Source organism: Pongo abelii, chromosome 2 (genome assembly GCF_028885655.2).
Source record: "Pongo abelii isolate AG06213 chromosome 2, NHGRI_mPonAbe1-v2.0_pri, whole genome shotgun sequence".
NCBI classification, from domain to species: domain Eukaryota; kingdom Metazoa; phylum Chordata; class Mammalia; order Primates; family Hominidae; genus Pongo; species Pongo abelii.
In genome coordinates this window covers 135,815,149-135,836,687 of record NC_085928.1, presented here as the reverse complement: position 1 = coordinate 135,836,687, position 21,539 = coordinate 135,815,149, and positions in this window count along the sequence as shown.

Genomic DNA, 21,539 nt, shown 5'->3' with positions numbered 1-21,539 from the left:
CAAGAGAGTCTACAATTTAGGTAAACTTAGGCAATAGCTTATTCCTTTTCTTCAGTGTTTGATCCCATGAGTACTATTGAACAAGAGAAGACATTTTAATGCCTCTGCGTTTCCATTTCTTTATTTATAAAACCAAAATACCTGACTCAGATTTTAGACATTTGCAAATCACCTTCTTGTTACTTGCCTTATTCACATACCACTAACAGTGTAATATGCTGCGAAAAAAATGCAAAGATGGAGTGGAGACACTACTTATGTTAGTTTCAACCTAAGGAGTAACTATTTTTAAGATAAATTCAAAAATTTTATAAAATTTAAATTGTCTGCCTGCAAACTAAAATCATTCAGTATTAGCAATGAAATGAGGGCCAAATTTGGGAAAATAGGTCTAAATTAGAATTTAAACTCTTGTTTAGTTCTCTCTCTCTCTGTTTATAAATTGGCTACTGAATGAACATTAGATAATTCTAAAACTTATCCCAGATATAATCTTCCTAATTCTCCAAAATCTAAAATAATCTAAATGTGATAAAAAATGTTCTTGGTCTGCCAGCTGCAGTGGCTCACACCTGTAATCCTAGCACTTTGGGGGACCGAGGCAGGCAGATCACCTGAGGCCAGGAGTTCAAGACCAGCCTGGCCAACATGGTGAAACCCCATCTCTACTAAAGATACAAAAATTAGCCAGGTGTGGTGTTGCATGTCTGTAGTCCCAGCTACTCAGGAGGGTGAGGCATGAGAATCACTTAAACCTGGGAGGCAGAGGTTGCAGTGAGCCAAGATTGTGCCACTGCATACCAGCTTGGGCAATAGAGTGAGACTTTGTCTAAAAAAAAAAGAGAGAAAAGAAAAGAAATATTCTTGGTCATCAATACAGATGCTCCTTGACACACACCAATTTAACTTAATGATTTCTCAACTTCATAATGATGTGAAACTTTCACAATCTCAACATAATGTACAGTATTCAATAAATTACATGAGATATTCAACACTTATTATAAAACAGGCTTTGTGTTAGATGATTTTTCCCAACTGTAAAGTAAGGTTAATGCAAGTGTTCTGAGCATGTTCAGGTAGGCTAGGCTAAACTATAATGTTCAGTAGATTAAGTATATTAAACGCATTTTTGACTCATAATATTTTCAACATATGATAGGTTTATTGGGACATAATTCCATCGTAAGTTGGGGAGCATCTGCATTTTTGCTTTCTCACTGGCTGCTTATACAATCCTGAAGGAATCACAGGCCCTGTAAAGTTTTCATAGATATGAGAATATATACGTTTAAAACTTTAAGAGTTCTCGTGTAGGCTTTAAGTTTTTCTCTTACTATAACTCACATTATGAAATACTTTTTTATTGTGACCTAATATGGACATATAGATGCAGTATAATTGAAGTAAAATTTTAATGAAAGCTGCTGACACTTAATTCATTCTATTCTATCCTATCCTATCCTATCCTATCCTATCCTATCCTATCCTATCCTATTCTATCCTATTCTATTCTATTCTATTCATCTGTTCTATTTCTTTCTTTAAATTGCAGACCACCAGTTACCAAATTTATTTTATAACACATTATATTAATTATCTATTCCTGTGTAACAATACTGTAACAACCTTAGAAGCTTAAAACAGCACTCATCTATTTTCTCAGTTTCTGTGGGTCAGCAGTCCATGCTTGGCTTAACTGTGTTCTTCCTCTGCGAAGCTAAACTCAAAGCGTCAGCCAAGGCTGTGGTTTCATCTGACATTTGACTAAAAACAGACTCATTTTCTTAACCCAGTCTATCATTGTTGGACATTTGGGTTGGTTCCAAGTCTTTGCTATTGTGAATAAAGCCGCAATAAACATACGTGTGCATGTGTCCTTATAGCAGCATGATTTATAGTCCTTTGGGTATATACCCAGTAATGGGATGGCTGGGTCAAATGGTATTTCTAGTTCTAGATCCCTGAGGAATTGCCACCCTGACTTCCACAATGGTTGAACTAGTTTACAGTCCCACCAACAGTGTAAAAGTGTTCCTATTTCTCCACATCCTCTCCAGCACCTGTTGTTTCCTGACTTTTTAACGATTGCCATTCTAACTGGTGTGAGGTGGTATCTCATTGTGGTTTTGATTTGCATTTCTCTGATGGCCAGTGATGGTGAGCATTTTTTCATGTGTTTTTTGGCTGCATAAATGTCTTCTTTTGAGAAGTGTCTGTATACACCATGGAATACTATGCAGCCATAAAAAATGATGAGTTCATGTCCTTTGTAGGGACATGGATGAAACTGGAAATCATCATTCTCAGTAAACTATCGCAAGAACAAAAAACCAAATACCGCATATTCTCACTCATAGGTGGGAATTGAACAGTGAGAACACATGGACACAGGAAGGGGAACATCACACTCTGGGGACTGCTGTGGGGTGGGGGGAGGGGGGAGGGATAGCACTGGGAGATATACCTAATGTAAATGATGAGTTAATGGGTGCAGCACACCAACATGGCACATGTACACATATGTAACAAACCTGCATGTTGTGCACATGTACCCTAGAACTTAAAGTATAATAATAATAAATAAATAAATAAATAAATAAATAATAAAAAGAAAATTAAAAAAAAAACAGACTCATTTCCTTGCTTACTTGGGTTTTGGCAGCATCCAGTTTTTTGTGAGCTGCACTGGACGGACAGCCCAGTTTCTGGCTGGCTGTTAGATGGAGACTGCCCTCGGTATCTTGCTACATGACCCATTTCATAGGGAAGCTCACAACATGGCAACTTGCTTCTTTAAAGCCGGAAAGGAGAGACTCTCCTTACAAAGCAGGTACTGAAATCTCATGGAATGTGATCATGTACAAGTAATCATGTATGCCCTGTTACTTTGACACATTGTAGAATACATCACAGGTCCTGTGTACACTCCAGTAGAAGCAATTATGCAACAAGTGAACATCAGGAGGAGGGGACCTGTCTGCCACAAAAATTAATGTATCAATTTCTGAAATTTGAAAACCACTGGTCTAACAAGTTAACTCTCTTCGTATGATAATAATTCTGAGTATCTGTACCCCAACAAGGCCAGAATTATCGTTCATACTTTTTCCAACTCATTAATGAAACCACAAGAGCTAAAGGGCTTGCTGAAGATCATATAATTCTTTAGTGGCAAAAGCAAAACTAGATTCACTTTTTTTTGACCTCCAGTCTCAAGATGTTTTCATTATATCCAGCACATAGCAGAATATCTAGCACGTAGTAGTCATTCAATATATGTGTTTTGAATAAATGAATACATAAGTAAATTGCTATAAATCATAGTATCTTTCTTGAAATTCTTGAAACTAGTCAATTAGAAGTGCCACTGAATATAGAATATTATCTTGGCTTCTTAAGAGATCATTTAAAATCCTATTGATTTTCTCTCTGGTCTTTGACATTCTATATAATCTTATTATATGGTGTATATACTTTTATTTTAAAAAGTTAACACCAATCTAGAATACATCTACTTCTCTACATGTTCAAATGCGAATGTTCTCACAATCTAGAAAGATGGACTTGACATAAATTCTAGGCAGTGATAGTTAAAGAAAATTTGTAAGTAATTTAAGTACATATTATATTATTCCACATGCTTACGCATAGGCTAATGATGGTTCAATAATTTTGATTGCATCATAGTTGTGAAAGAGTTAAGAAGTGAAAAATAGTTGTCAATTTAAGTATAATTATTTTGTCATTCTACATTTTCAGGCAATCTTACTATTTAGAACAATGTTTATTATCCATCACTACTGCCCCAAATAGGGCCAGCTCTGAAATGAGAGTTTGAAGAGCTTTTAATTTATAAATTAAGAATCATAACAAGTAACAGCTTCTCTCTTTGTCTTGCTTTTCCAGATAATGGTCATTTCAACTGTCTTTGAGTCTGGAGGGTGCTGTTAACAAACTGAATTGTATTGCTGCTGGGCTAGTTAACATTCATATTAGACTTTCAAAACAGTGTGGAGAAAACAGTCAGCTCTTTGATGGCATTTATGATGGACACACAGCTGGGCTAATGAAGACAATATGTCAAGGCTTGAACAGCAATGATTTTACAGATTTTTGAGACATCTATTTGGGTTTATAGAGCTGATTTCCTCTTTGGAGGCTGCATTCTGAATTAGTGATAACCACCTTTATAGAGAAAACATTGAATATGAAGAGTCCAAGGAATTTAGGCTAAAGAAGTAATTCTAGGACTAGTCAGACAAAGAGAAATACTGTCTGAAATGACTCTGAATTTAAATTAAAAATTGGGTGTGGCATTTGGGGTGAGAGTGGGAAAGGTTAGGAAGGGACAACGAGGCACTAATAAGAAATAAACAAATACCACACAACAGGCATCTTTATGAAGGTCCTTATTACTCATATGCAACACGCGTGAGAGCTTCCACTTTGAGAGAAGACAAACTAAGTGACAGCCATTTCTTCAGCCAGTATTTAGTCATTTCTTGTTAAAGATCTTTTAAACTAGCCACTTTTTCCTTAAACTCCAATAAGCCCTGCTCCCCAGAATTTATTTTCTTTTAACTTCTAAGCGCTCAACATTACGCTTGCTTATTTTTATGTCTAAGAAACACCTTTATTTCTGTAAGAATAGTCTTAGAGAGAGGGCGGAATTTCTAGAGTGAAATTGATTTGAAAATTACCTAATTTAAAATATTTTAAAGTCCCACAGAGCTAGGTAGTCACTGCCTGCCTCCTAATAAACTATTTCTGGATTGTGGGTGGATTCTACTTTCCAAGAAGACAAAAGACAATTCATATAGTTATTCAATTTCCTGATCATAATTTTTGTAGGTCCCTTTGTGGTAGAGCCCTAAAGCTTTGTCAAGTTACTTTACTGGCAAAAGAGTGCCCCGTTTATGATCCTAGCAAAGTCCATGAGGACACCACTCAGCTTTAGGCCCAAATTGTTAACCAAAAAACCTACTCAAAATTTGAAAATCATCAAAGCTTGCAGTTAGCACCCTGACACTTTCCCTTTCTAAGCTCATTTCTACTATGTGCCTTGTTTCTTTACATTATCTTTTTCACAGTCATAATTACTATAATAGCTAACATTTATTGAGGATTTACTATAAGCTGGGCACGGTGCTGAATATTTGATGCAGATTGTCTCATTCATATAACAACCATAGGAGGTAAATATTGTGATCATTATCTCCAACTCATAGATAAGAAAACCTAGGGTTAGAAAAGCTAAAAATCTTGCCATAAATCACAAAGCTATAAAATCAGAGACCTAAGATATCAATCAGGCAAAAATCCCAGGCAATTTGGTCTGCTCAGAGAATGGTCTTGAAGGCAAGTACTTTCTAGATTTGGGCAAGTACACCTCTTTAGTATTTTTCGAAGACTTCTATAAGCATTCCAATTTGGAAGAAAGACTCAGGAAATTAAAGTATTAGTCTACATTTGAAACTATTACACAAAAAATTCTTTTTTAATTGAGAAAGTTTTGATGATTATCATTAATTAAAAAATCAAACTTCAAAGATTTGCAGTTATATGAAATTTCAGGTCTCCATATGAACCACTGAAAATATGGCAGTTAAATAAAACTCCAGTTTTGACTAACACTTCTGTGTGTCATCTCTGCAATTAAAGTTCTCCTGCCCTCCTTTGAAAACAATTTTAAAATCTTATGTTCTCCTTTAATTTTCTTTATAAATTAAAAGTAATTATTGTTCTTCTGTTTCTGGCCAAAATAGAGTAATAGGGACAAAATTCACCTGTCTACCTTGTTCACTGTCTTAAAAAACACTGTTTCAAGTATTTTGTCCCATGTTTATTTTTTCAGGTACAATTCTTTTGAAACATAGTTTGGAATTTTTTTTAATTCCATATACACCTACCACAGAGTTCAGTCATTTTGATCCTATTTATTTACCCAAAAATAACGAAAGTATATGTCCACACAAAAACTAATCAGCTATGAGCTATTCAAACATGCAACAACCTGGAAGAATCTAAAAATAATTATGCGTAATGAAAGAAGCCAGACACAAAGAGTACATACTGTATAATTCCACTTATATATAAAACTAGAAAATACAAACTCACTTGTAGAGATGGGAAACAGAGAAGTGGTTGTCTGAGATCAGGGTGAGGTGTGAAGAAACTATTGGGGATGATGGATATGATATGTTCACTGTCTTGCTTTTGGTGATAGTTTCACAGATATAAATCTGTGTGTAAAGACAGGTCAAAGTTACTAAACTGTATATCTTAAATATGTGTACTTTATTGTTGACTTTTTCTAACAAAGCTTTTAAACTTTTTGTAAGTAATTATTGACTAAAACTTAATCTAAGCCATGGGACAGAGCACTGTGTTCCTTTCCAAGTATTCTTACCTTTAAATTATGATACACAGCCCTCCAGGACCACTCCCTCCCTCCCATCCCATCCAAATCCCTCATAAAACATCAAACTGCAAAAAATAGGAAAGGGCAGCATCAGCAGAAGTCTGACTCTCAGGAGACAGTTTTAATTCTCTATGTCATTTAGCTATTTTAAAAATGATGGAAAGTTGCCACCTTAAAAAAAATCAGCTTTCTTTTCCACAGGTAAGTATTTTTAGAGGAAATTTTACTATCAATATCTGATTAAGCATATTTCTATTCCCCCTAGATTTAATGTTTTCTATCTACAATATAAGAGGAAGATAATGCACAATTATGCTAGTAAGACTCTCTTTTCCAATAATGTTTGAACTTCTCAATACTACATTTAAAAAGGAAATAGTAGTACTTGAACAGTTAAGTAAGAAGATGAACAAAATTGAACAGAGGAAAAATAACTGTCTGAAGACATGTTGAAAATACATTTAAAGACAGTCTGTCTGAGACAGGAGCTGAGCTGGCCAATCCATCTTATAAATAACTGAACATCATTCAGGTGTCAAGTATTTGACCTGGAGACTGGAAGGGGAGGAGAGAGTCCAAAAAAAGTCAAAATATAAAGAAAAAAAATTAAAGAATTTGTCTCACGAATCGGGCAACCAAGGTCTAAACTTCTACCCTCTGCCTGGGTAAATTGTTGTTGCTTCTTTCTGTGAATCTTAAAAGACGTACAATATACCTCATTTAATGACTTTGATTTATTCATGAAAACTCTATCCTCATGGGAAAAGCTGTTAAATGAAAAAAGATTTCTTTTAAGTAGAAAAATTATGAAAGGATTCCTTCCAACCCTCCATACCCAAAATATATCAAATGAATTATATATATATCAATTATCTATACATGTCAAAATATACCAATTAAAAATATCAGTTAAACAATACATCAATTGAACTATGAAAGCAAGCTTATTTAAGTAGCAAAGAATAACGTGAAGGTTACTAAGTATAGCTTATACTTAAAATACAATGAATTGAAAGCTCATGGCACTCAATATAGTAGGAAGAAGAAACTTAATAGAAAGTGGTAGTTGGGGGAGAAGGACTGCAAGGGAGTTATTTGAAAAATGCGTTTTTTATTTCTGCATCATTTTATTCACAAATTATTCTTAATCTTTTGTGAATTTGTGGATTTCTTGAACTCAAACCAGACTTAAAAATACAGTTACAGCACAGAAAAAAATCTTTAACGGCAAAATAAAAGCTAAGCAAGAGAGCCTTTCAAAACACATGAAAATAGCACACACATACAAAAAAAAAAAAGAATAAAGAGATGTACAAGTGACACCTCCTCAACCTTCTCACTTGGTGTACATATGCACAGTAAATTATTTTGGGCTCAGCCAAGCATGGGAGCAATTCAAATAGATCCATATGATATTCTCTGATTAGAAACTCTTGTGGAGTAAGTTGGTGAGTGTATCTTTGCCTAAAACAGTCATGTCAAAATATAGCTTCCTATAGCATATTTATTTAGTATCATTTTGGTGAAAAAGTGGTTATACAGAATAGAAAAGTGTTGTCCAAAAATAAGTGGTTGACCTTTCCAGAGCCATTACCTGCAGAATTGTTATGTAAGTCTGTTCCATACTCATAAAGGAATACTCAGCTGACCCAACTGATTTTCTCATGTTTTTTCCTTCAAGGGCTAGTAGAAGTCTATATGTTGTGGTGGAAAACAACCTCAGCCCTGTAATCCAACATTTGCCTATCAAAACTTGTCCTGTGATTTACAAAACTAGAACCTCACTGGTAAGTCACATTCCTAGAGTCTCCCCCATCCCTAACCCCAGTCACGGAAAATAAATCAAATCATTGTCACTCTTTCTTAACAAAGAGTATACATTTAAAACTTGAGTAAAATTACAGGTACTGTCTGTGGCCTTCAAGGGGGAACTTGAAGTCTCAATACCGCAGTTGTCTAATCCGAGGATCCAAGATGAATATACTCAAGGACTTTATACTTGGCATCCTCTGGAGACAGTACATAACCACCATCTTGGTTTAACTGGAGATTCATTTGGGTTAGGAGAAATTATGTAGGCAATGTACTTAGTCAATGGAGGCCTTATGCCTGAAGACTTACAAGAATCTGAATTCGTATGTTACTTTTCCTTTAATGGAATGGAATTCCAAATGAAAAAAATCAAACAGCATGTGCATAAACATTAGATATAATACCCAAATTTACAAAGCCTTTATAGATATGCAAGTGTTACTGTGTCTGTCCCTAGCTTCTGTACAGAATTTAATGGGTAGCTGTTACTATTTTATTGTTGTATAAAAATGAGGAAACTGATAAGTTGTCTAAAGGTGCACAATCAAAACACATCAAAGCTATTGCGAAATACAGGTCCCCGGATTTCAAAAACAGATCTTCTGCTTATAAATTCAGTCTTTTTCATATTGCCATAAACTCCAGAATGGGAAAACAAAGTTACTATCAGAAAAGCTTCTTTTAGCTGGGCGTGGTGGCTCATGCATGTAATCGCAGCACATTGGGAGGCCAAGACAGGCGGATCACTTGAGGTTGGGAGCTCGAGATCAGCCCGGCCAACATGGTGATCTCTACTAAAAATACAAAAATTAGCTGGGCATGGTGGCGGACACCTGTAATTCCACCTACTCGGGAGGCTGAGGCATAGAATTGCTTGAGCTGGGGAGGCTGAGATGGCTTAGTCATCCGAGATGGCGCCACTGCACTCCAGCCTGAGTGACAGAGTGAGACTCCATCTCAAAAGAAAAAAGAAAGCTTATTTTTTACCCTAATCACCATAATTTTCACTATTAAGTGATGGAAATAGAAATAATTTACTTAGCAAATCCTTTCTAGTTCAAATAATTTGTATACAGGCTATGTAAACATAATAATGAGAGATTCTTTTTAGTCATCTTGCTTTATATCACTAATTACACTATTATTTAATGATATTTTAAAGAAAAACGTGTTTATTTTCAAGTAGAAAAGTCATATATGTCCACCAAGGAAAGCTGTAACAAATGTAAAATACATAAAAAAGATAACAGCTAAATTTCTAAAGCATTAAAAAAAAGACAAATAGAAGGGTGTCAGATTGGGAAAGTATGTCTTGTAAGGTGTAACGGACAGACTAATTAGCTTAGAGATGTGGATCTCAAAGTGGTTGTCAGAGCAACAGCATCAGGGTCACCTGGGAACGTGTTAGAAATGCAGATTCTCAGGTACCATCCCACATTTAATGAATCAGAAGCTCAGAGTAGAGACCAGCAATTTGTTTTAACAAGTCCTTCAGGGATTCTGATACAGCTGATGTTTGAGAATCACTAGCTTTGAGTAAACATAAGAGAGTCACATTAGTATTTTTAAATCACTGGAAGTTGGTTTGTTTTGTTTTTTCTTAAGTGGGACTCATTTGTACTTCAATACACAGAATGGATATTTAGAGGAAGTCGTTTTTGACCTAACACAGATGAGCACTTCCAATTGAATAGCGCTTTCTGATAATGGGGCTGCCCCCTACAAGTGAATAACTGGGTTTCTCTAGGCTGGAGCTGCAGACAGGTCACTATGTGTATGGAGGATTGTATTAATATGATCGTGGCTCTTTATAGCTCTGCCTTACTAATATTCTGTTTTAAAGTCTCTCCTCAATATCCAATGTCTCTGTGTTAATGACGGTAAAGACTGGGTAACATTAACAATCATCCTGTTGTTGACAACAGATGATAAGAGAAAGCCCAGCTTTACACTCTGTATAATCTTACACCAATGCCCCATTCCTCGTCTATTTTTTTTTACATATTAACACATGACCTTGGCATTACTAAACAAGAAGCCCTCTCACTTAGAACCCAATGCAGTATGATAAAAATTATTTTGAGAACAATCAGGAGCACTAGTTTTCAATTCTGCTTCTCTTCTCAAGTAGTTCTGTGCCTTAGTTTATTCTTTGTAGATTTAAACGGTTGGAATAGAGGATCTGTTAAGTGTGATTCAAGCTGAAATTGTATGTACCCCACACTGAGTTTCTCTGCTATACCCCTAACCCATTCAACAATCACACCACCAGTTTTCAGGACTCACAGTAGGATAGCCATCTATCATTTGTTAATAGGTATGCTCTTTCATCCAAACAAGAATCTCATGATTTCTGCAGTTTTTTATTCTAGCCAGGTTCTAGGTGCTGGCCTGGAACTATAAAATGAACATTTCACAAAAAGTAATGACAATATACAAAGGAAAGACAATTTCTTTGAATATCCATAATCTCAATATGGAGTCTGGCTGTGGATGGCCAAGAGATAGTTTCCTTAACTGGAAAAAGTTTTTAAATGAGGCTTGGTGGACGATATATCTTTGCATCGTTACAAAGAAGATAAAAGAGAAATCTCACAACTGAAGAAAGTGAAATCCACTTTACTTAATGCGGACCTCTGTCTCTGGTGTGCAGGTCCTCTGTGTCCAAAGATAATTAGCACTTTATAATGCTAATTATTATAATTATGTCTGAGAAAAAAATCATTAGGGGGTAGGTCCGTTCACTGATTTTCAATTGCCCTCTCTGTTTAAAAATAAGGTCATTTTTCTATGAAATAGCTTTAGGAGCTCAAAGCAGAAAGAGGGTTATAGAAAATCCTGTGTAAGTATAAGCCTGAGTTTTTAATATTCTTATAATTCTGTGATGTGTCTGGAAACTGAACTGGGAGGAAAACAGTGAATCTATTTAGTCTAGGAGACTAGAAATCAGGACTCAGAAGAGTAAACATTTCTGTAAAAGTTAGTCCTCAAATAGTCATTTATTGACCATCCACTGGGTGCCTGGCAATGTGCAAGCTGTTTCTAGCTGCTACCTCATGTAATAACCATCACAGTTGCACAAAGCAAGTACTAGTACTCCATTTTCATAGATAAAGAAGTAAAATCTTAGAAATTAGCTGCCCAATGTCATGTACGTAGGAAAGGAAAGCTGGATTCTGATTCATATTTGCTGGCTCCAAAGCACTTGTTGTAAATACTTCACCATCCTGTGCCTACACGTAAATGTACCATTTCTGTTAGGGGTCTTGAAATACTGAACTAAAGAATGGTGTAGGGGAAGGGTAGTTTAGAAATACCTGGAAATTTGGTTGTTTGAAGGAAGCCCACTCTCAGATGGTAGGAGATCAAGCTAACAGAATAGCTGAGAATATTTTCTGAGAGCCCCAGAAGTATAAAAACAGTCTGGGGGAAAAACTTGGGACACAGAGTGAAAATAGCCTGCCTCTGAAGACCAGCTTCATTTCTTCCCCTCTGGGTGTTAATGAAAGAGCCCTTTAACTTTGCCAGGCCTCAGTTACTAATTTCTAAAACAACTCCTGCTACTGTTACTACAGATCTTACTGCTACTATTACCACCACCACCACATCAGTTACTGAGAACTGAACTAGATGTCAAGCAAAAATGCTAAACACTTCATATACATTATCTCTTTAAACACAAAATGTACTATTAATCCAGTTTTACATATAAGAAAACTGAGGCTCAAAGAGGTTAAGTAATTTGTATGTGAACATGCTTTACACTATGTAAAACACCTTATCAGTAGATATCACTATTATTAAGAACCTATCAGCCAAAGAGGAAGAATTGGCCTTTTATCTTTCTAAGATGAACAGTTGTCTTTCTGTTTAATGGTTTTTTAAAAATCCCCCTGTGACATGCTCCAGAGGACAAATAATTTATTTCTTGTGGTGTATGGCTCTCTAAATGAATTAATTGATAGGCATCCCATTGTCAGTCTCAGGGATGTGGAAATAAAACAGGCATGAGATGTTTTTTACCAAACTAATTTGTGCTTTAAACACATAAATAATAAATATATATATATTAAAGTAAATGTGTATTTACCGTCTCTCCTGCTCCACTTTGAATTCAAGAACCTGTGTCTTTGTTGTGTCATTGCACTGTCAATTGAGAAGTTTGGTTTTGTTTCTTTGAGTATTAGTAAGTGGAATTAAATAGTAAATATTGCCGGGGGAAAGAAAGGAGAAAAACAGCTCTTCCAATCCATCCCTATTTCCATTCAATTAAAGGAGGGTAGAAAGAATACTTACGATAATTGTAATAAGTATAATAGAATAGCAGGAGCCACTCTTTTCCCTTCAGTAGGCCATTAGGTCAGAACTATTTTCATAGTAATACTAAGATGATATTTGCCTTTTCACTGTGTTGGCACTTGTATTGATAATGCAAAAACAGTGGAGTCTTAGCAAAAATTAAGACCATGAAAACAAACTGCACTAGGAATAATTATCTTCTTCATTACTATTTACTTGCAGGGGGAAAAAACATTTTCGTTTAAGAAAGTCCTTGGTGAAGTAGTAAAAATATTAATTTTATTAAATCTCAACCTTGAGTACAAGTCTTAAACATTCTGAGTGATGAAAGAGAAGAATATTTGAAGTGCTTCTACTGCATACCAAAGTATGACAATTGTCTCAAAAAAAAGCACTTGTGTGATTGTTTGAGATGCTAGCTGCACTAGTCCCTTTTGTTTGAGAACCATCATTTTTACCTGAAAGAATGTACAGACAAACTATGGGTATTCAAAGCTGAATATTTTGCAGACATTTTCTTGCAAATAAATAAAGGGGGCCTGTGGCTTCAGGAAAAACAACTTACAGTATTTTCAGCCGATTATAAAATTAAATCTTTCAAGAGATCATGCCTTGACAGCTCCCCAATACTTCCAAGAGATGGAAGGTAGCATTAATAAATATATTTTTTGATGTTATGTAACAGAATGTTTTAAAGATTGTAATATCTGTATAACCATGGAGAACAGTATTTTTCAAATGACCAACACACGGTATTACATAATCATGAGTGGGTAAAAATGCAACATACAAGAATGGATTTTAATGCAACAGAGTACAAAACATTCACTTCCCATTTCATATTGCAACTAACCTTTAAGAAACTACAACTTGTTGAGTTCTGGGTTTTATCAAAGAATGTCTACAATTTATATGAAGAGTCTATTAAAATACTTCTCTGTTTTTCAACTTCATGTCTGTATGAGTCAAGACTTTCTTCACGTATGTCAACCAAAAGCACATTGAATTATAGAAGTAGATATGAGAATCCAGTTGTCTTCTGTTTAGTGAGATATGAAGGAGATTTGTAAAATGAAAAACAAAGCTACTCCTTTCAGTACATGTCTTTTGGTGTGGAAAATATAATTATCTTTCATAATTTGTTATTTTTATTAACATGTAGTGTTTATTATTGTTATTTAAAAATCAATATATACACATTTATAATATTCTCAGCTTTAATTTCTAATATGATAAATATCAAAAATATCCATTTCACCAAAACTCTTAGGGGAATTCAACTCTTCTGAGCGTGTAAGCGTCTGAGACTAGAATGTTTGAGAACTGCTGGTATAGGGTAATGAACAATTATATGTACTGCCCTTGGTTTTGTAAGTTGGATGCAGCATTTCCACAGAGCAACTTGTAAAACTGTCAAAACTATTAAAATTTGGCTAACTTTTGACCAACAGTTTTGCCCTTTAACAGTTTATCCTTTTAAAAAATGTGGATTTCTACAGACATTTATTTATCAGAATTTCATAATAATTTCTATAATGCAAAATAGCACTTATAAATATGCAGGATTTGTTTAAATACATTTTGATGTCTCCTTAAGATAGAATATCATGTAACCATTAAAAATATGTTGTAAAAGACTAACTGATGACACAACATTCATTAATAATAATATTAAATTTAAATGATATAAAATCATAGCTGTAAGATAGATTTATTTTGAAAACTAAAATGAAAATGCTTTCTCCTCTCCCTATATATTTAAAAGTTTTATTTCTATATTTGTCTATGTATCTGGAAGTTTAAATAAATAATGAGTAATTCATTTTTCAGGGATGATGAATGATGGGTTATTAGTGCTTTTAAAAGTCTTTTGTGTTTTTCTACCTTCTACAGAATGTGCATTACTTTTTATCACGAAAAACAGTTGACAAAAATGTGGTAGACGAATCACAACTTTCAGATTGACAGTCTTTTATTTCTGAGCTTCAGTAGAAAAGAGTATATTTAATACATGAATATAATTAGGAAAAAGCAGAGCAGGGCGTTACTGGGGCACTGGGTGAATAGTTGAATAAAGAGCAGTTTAAGACAATTGACTTTTATTGATGACCTATTCTGGCTCATGTATTATGTTGGGGCAGAATTGAAAATATGAAATTGCCATTTTTATAGGTTAAAAATGTTGAAAATCAGCATTTATAGGTTATTCAAACTATCTCATTTAATATAATGGATATTATTATTATGCCTATTACACAGTTGAGGAAATGAAGCTCAGAAGTTAAGTAACTTACTTGGGATGACAAGTTGTTTCTAAAGCATATTTTCCTTTCTTCAAAGTTCTGCTCTGGATCAAGTTGAGGGTAAGATCTTTTAAGTAGACAAATAGGATATCTTCATTAAATTACATGCAATTTCACTCTAGAAAACCTATTTCTACATATGTATGATGTCTTTAGGTCCCCTACTGAGTATTCTGCCCTTGGATGTACAAGGTTATTAAAACTGTTTGGTATGCCTTTAATGTGAATAAATGTGTTATAAATAAAGGACAGATGAGTTATCAAGAGCTCCTCATCTGTCTTCTTCTAAAAATAATTTTGGAACTCTGCTGAGAGGGAAAAGTAGTATGATAATCTCTGAAGCTCACCATCTACTGCCCCCCAAAACAGCTAAAATAAATCATAAGTAAAAATGTCTACTGCAGTTGGGTAACAAAACCAAACAGAAGCCCCATTTACACTAAAGTGAAGAAAATACTGAAGGCAAAAAAGAGCTGAAAGCAAATACTAAATAGAAAACAAAAAGGGGGTGGGAGATTAGCTCAAAAAACATCTCAGAAAAGGTTAAAGCCTTCCACAAAAATTCTAGAACACAAAATCAAGAATACGCAGTTCCTACTTTAATATGAAAAGTTATAATGCAGAAAATAAAGTTGAAAATAGCAGAAACAGACTCTAAGTGTTAAGTTGAAGAAGGCCCAGAGTAAAGGTGACCTTGAGAAGGAAGAAGTCTAAAGAACTTGGATAAAGCTGCCCCAGTACCACCTGGATAATATATTCTTGGATGTAACTTATCCTAAAAATAACCAGGAGAAGCAAGAGCTGGAAAGAAACCAGTATGGATATAGATGGATGGAAGTGGGGTGAAGGAAGCATACATATTTGGATCCATGCAAGCATTCAAATTAGGGGACCAGATTTGCCCTGTCAATGTGAAATGTCAGAAGAGACATCCTTTATTTTGGATGTGGCAGATTTGACACAATTGAACAATTACATAGGAATTCTTTGAGGCAGAACTCTCTGGGGATTTCCTATTCTGATAAGTTGTGTGGATTCACCATACTCATCAGTGGAAGTTTTTTTCTGCTTGAAGAATAGCATCTCATAAAATAAGTATTTTGTGGAACTGGTCTGGTCCCCAAACATCATACATATATATACATTCATTTTAGAGATGGGCTCTCACTCTGTTGTGCAGGCTGGAATGCAGTGGCACTATCATAGCTCCCTGCAGCCTCCCACTCCTGGGCTCAAGTGATCCTCTTGTCTCAGCCTCCCAAGTAGCTGAGACTACAGGCTCATGCCACTGCACTCAGCTCCCACACATCATTTTATGTATATGTAAATTCAAATTCAAAGAATGTATTTTTTGTATATGTAAATTCTATGTATATGTAAATTTTATGTATATGTAAATTCGAATTCCCCAAAGAATGTGAATGTTTCCAAATTAAAGATCAACCCAGGTCTCTTGTGTGCCAGTTCACTGTTTACATGTTTTAATTGAGTGAGATATGAGTAAACCTTTCCTAAACAAGTGCTTTTCTAAAGATTTTCATTCTACTTGTCTTAGTGGTATGAGTGAAGAGTGGAGAAAGAAGTACTGTTAGTGAGCATTGGTGTGGATGGCTTGTGTGATTCTATTTGGGGAAGGTGGAAGTTGTATGGGGGTTACTGATTTATTAGAGGAGATGAGGGAAGACTTGGACAGTCCGTGGAAATGCAGACTCCAGGTGGCATGCTAATCAGTAGATAAATATCATCTAGGACTCTGCTCAGATAGTATCTATGGCAAAATGTAGAATATAACATTGACAATGCTGGGAGCCTCCTTATCCTTTGGACGTCAGTTGAACTTAGCTTGAACCTTCAATTTTACAGCTGTGAAATCTAGTACCTTCCCCAAGATATCTGTGAATTTTCAAAATTAGTGCCACATAACTCCTCAGATTTCCTTTTTCCACTGCCATCTTGGAATGATTTCATTCCAACTAGTATAATTACTTTATCCATTCACTCTTTTCCATAAGAAATTCAATCACACGTATGATTTCATTCCATTAGTAGCTTTAATGAACACATAAGGTCTTGGGAAGAAATCACTTTGGGCAGCATACAGCCTCCTACAACTTCCTAGTTCCCCTCCTCACATTATCTTCTACCTTCCCAAAGCCTGGCCTCCAATCAATAAAGTGAACAAATAATTAATATTGCCCAAATCAGGACATTCTAAAATTGAAATAGGGTGTTATTAATAACTATATTGGAACCACAAGTTTAAACGAGGACTATATGGAAGAAAACTATATAATATCCTACCAACGTAGTAATACGACCAGTCCCCACTGTAAGAAGCCCTATGGAAGTGTAGCTTCATCTCCTCATCTTTGAGGGCTTCTTTGACTGGGACAGTAGACTTTCCTTAGGACCCCAGGGTATTTTGAAGAATAAGTTTTTCTCCAATCCATTATAATTGTTTGGTTGTTTAAGTTCTTATCAATGGCTTTGCCCTTCCTTAGCTTTGTTTATGCTCCTTATAAAATTTTTTAAAGCAAAACATAGTTAACCTCAAAATAATCATTTATGTACACATCTATTTTTTCTGCTAAACAGTAAATTCCTATAGGGCAAAGACCATATCAAGTTCATTATAGCAAAATGTTCTAGTGGTTCCTCACTATGTTTTCTCCTTTTTCTATCATAAGAGAACTTTGTTTTAACTTTAAAAAAAGTTCACTCAGAATTAAAACACATTTCTCAGCCCCCTTTGCATCTAGGAGTGAGCATGTAGTACACATTTATACAATAGAATAGGAGTACTAGTTATGTATATACTTTCTGGACATGCCCTCTTTTTGCCAATTCATTATTCCTGCTAGAAGGCATATGCATATAAATATGTTAGTGTGGCAAAGACACTTAGCCTAGAGTAGAAGAGAACCATTTTAGGCCATGCAGTCAATGTCAACACCTTAGAGAGGAGAGAGTCAAAATATCAAAAATTCCTGGGTTCCAGACATTGTGGAGATAACATCTGACCTCTGAAATATTTCCTCTTGAGCTTTATGTGAGAAACAAATGCCTATTTTGTTTAAGCCACCACCAATTTGGGTCAACTTTGCAGAAGCCTAATCCATTCTCAAAATAAACTTATGTTTGCATTTCTCAGGGTGTCTCATAAGGTATCTCATCCATCTGAGACGCTCAATGAAACATTTGGTGAATTGAAATAAGATAGGTAAGGAGACCCTGTGAGAGGGTAAATGATATTTAGTCAAAAGTAAATTCAGTAGAAGCCCAAAGAAGAGGAAAAGCTATTTTAAAAGGTTTGAACTTCTGGACAAAATTTCCTGGCATTTCCTAGCATAGCAATTGGGAAATAGAGTCCCAAACCAGAGGCAGCACTCTGTCAGCCTATGGGTCTAATCAAACTCACAGATGGGTTTTGTTTGGCTTGCATTACACTTTTTAAAAAAAAATATGAGTTAGTTGCCAACATTCACAAATAGGAAGAGTTTACATGGAAATCCAGATTTCTGGCTTCTTTTGAAAAATCAAAAGACCTGGCAACTTAGGCCACATATTCTCATATGGTGACAAATTGGCTAGGACTATGGCATCCCCCTGTAGTCAGGACATGAGTTAATCAGCTCATGATGACAATGACATTGTCTCTCTGACATTGAAACTGTGTGTCAATTGCCATCTATATCACAGTACTTGCTTTCTCGCTTGTAAAAACTTGGCCTGCTTCCATAAGTGACCCTACAAATAATTGAGATTGAGAGCCTTACCCAAGATGATGATGAGACCCCTGTCTTATATATTGTTTTGTGGGGAAAGTCCTAGAGTACAGGAGTTGAGCAGCAAGAATTAAAGAAATTGGGAGATACCAATAGAGCAGTACTAGCAACAGGGAAATCTTAGGCAACACGAATTTTAATGGCAGAAGGCATTTATTTGAGCAGGTGTGATGACAGGCCAGTGATCTCAATAGACATATGACCATCATATTCTCTGCTGTTCTTTTAGCCCCACCAAAAGATGAAGTGGCCCCCAGACCCCAGGTCTAACATAAGAACCATATGCTATTGTGCTCTTTCGAGCTCTACTCCTAGATCTTGATAGAATTCTTGACAACTTGAATGGTGATTGGTGCTTCTCCAAAGACTTGAAGATTGAGAGGTAAATAGATAGTCCATACGTCTCCCCCAGCTTATTGTGGTTTCAATAAGAAATGTGAAGATGCAAGACGAAATACAAGCAGAGATAAAATGAGGTTGTAAATCAAATACTATTTTGCTTCCCTTGCTCAGAAAAGCGTGTTGAGTGCTTCAGAGAGAAAGATAAAGCTCACGATGTGAGGAGGGAGGGAGGAGACTTGCATTGAGACGAAGGGAAAAGTTGTATTTTTGTGTTTCAGTTAATCTCTTGATGTTGGTGAGTGTAGAGCCCCAGATGTTAGAGCTAATGCAATATGCATTGGTCTATCACATTGGAATGGGAAATCTCTAGTCTCTGCAACAAGGAATTAATAAATCTAGTAATTGTGTCATATCTGTAGTAAAGGCTAGGAAAAAAAATGTGTAAACCATTTGATAAATGTGCATGCCCAGATAGCATGTGTTTCTGAGGCCCTCCACGGGGATTCACCCAAAAGGTTGCCCAGGCATTCTTTTCTTCCACTGTGTCCTCTGTAGGAGGAGCTGGCACAAAACAGAATGGCTGTTTATTTAGTGTGGCATTGGCATCTAATTAATAGCATCCAAAATCGATTCTTTATGCTTTGTTTCTTATCAACACCCCTCCCCAGAACATGAGTTCTCTGAGGCAATTAGAAATAATCATGGGCTTGCCAAAATGCTCTTTTCGATTTTCTAAACATTATAACTAGAATATGCTTCAATTTTAGCTCTTAAGAGGCTCTTTTTTATTTAAATAAAATGAACAACTAAGCAGTTGTCTGAAGCATCAGGACACTATATATGTATCCAGAATGACATATGCAGTATGCTTTGTAAAACATTTCTGAATTTCCCTTTTAATTTTTCTGCAGCATGTTGAAGGGTATGAATTTAAAAATAATTGTGATCACATCGTCATCATTGATTCTTGTACCTCTTCAGTGTGCTAAATTCAACACAGAGGTATGGACGTGGGAGAAGTAAAAGGAAACTGAGAAGTAAAAATTTGCAAAGGATGTCTCTTGAGGACAGACTCATATTTACCATGATTACATCCATCTCTTTGCTGCTAGAAGATTTCCGTGCCATTTATGATGACAAGGTATATATGCTTGAGTAAACCAATGAATAATAGGAAGCTATGTTCCCATGTGTACCCAAGGTGATTAACCTCTTAAGCCTGAGGACAAAATAAATTTGAAGGTGCCACATGTCACAATTAACACAAGTGATTATTGACCACATTTACCTGGACGGAGTGTCTCATGCCAGTCAGAAAACCACTATACTCACATCACTGTAAATATACCTTGTGCTGTCAGTATGTTTTGGAAGCAAAATCTACCACCCACAGACTTCTGTAAATAAATGATTAACATTAGCCTCATTTCATCTCTTTCTGGACCCAAGAAGATTGGGTTATGGGTTGCCAAGAAGATTATGAACCCAAGAAGGCAAAGATTTTATTTTGTATATCCACCTTGATAGATCTTTTGGTTGTAGCTACTAGGGCACTGTGTTGAGGCTACTTGCAGCCGCAATGCCATGATTGATTAGTCATATTTTCCACGGATAAGGAAAACAGTACTGTGACACATTGTCTGAATGTTTGCCAGCCTTGTTCTAAATCTTCACATTTTACTTTCTAGAGAATCTGCAGTTGACTCTAGGCTATTTTCTCAAGATTCCCTTTGGTGTGCAACATCTCTTTGTAATTCAACAACACTTTCTCCTACAGTAAGATGGAGCATAGAATTGTATCAGAAAGACTGACTCTCCTGGGTCAGAAACTTAATATTTCTGGGTAATTATTGTGCTTTATTCAAACAGCAAAAGATCAGCTGCTATAATAATGTGAAATGTTATGCTTTCTAAGAAAACTAAAAATGAATGAATGGATAGTGTGAGTCCAGAAAATAATTTTATCACTACTGTTTAGGCCTGATTAGAGCTAGAAAAAATGGCAGAAAAGTAAAGAAGCCAAGAAAGTGAGAGAGGAGTTGGCTGGACTTCACATGTGAAGTGACAAGGAAGCCAATAAGAGATTTGATTATAAGAGTGAAGAGAAATCTTCCAATTGCAGTGACATATGAAAGGAATAAACTAGATGCTGGAAAGGGTAGGATAGATATAATATTAGATGTTAAAGAAATAAAGTGATCAACATCCTAGCATAAGATATACAACTGTGATGGTTTTAAAACATGTCTGCAAATGTTTTGACACTTCCATTAAAAAGTAGAATAATGTTTCACCATTGAATAAAAACTGGTCATGGTTTAGAGACTTGCTTTCAGAGGCTAGCTCTTGAAAGTTGATATAGCTAATGCTAGCTCTCTTTCTCTCTCTCTCTCTCTCTCTCTCTCTCCCTCTCTCTCTTTTTCAGCATGTACCTTTGGAGTCCTGAGCCACAAAGTAAGAAACTCAGCTACCCTGATGCTGTCATATTAAAGAGACTATCTGGAAAAGCCACAAAAAGATAGAGAAAGATGCTAAAGGGGCCTCTGCTGTTCTGGCCCCCACCTAATTGAGCCA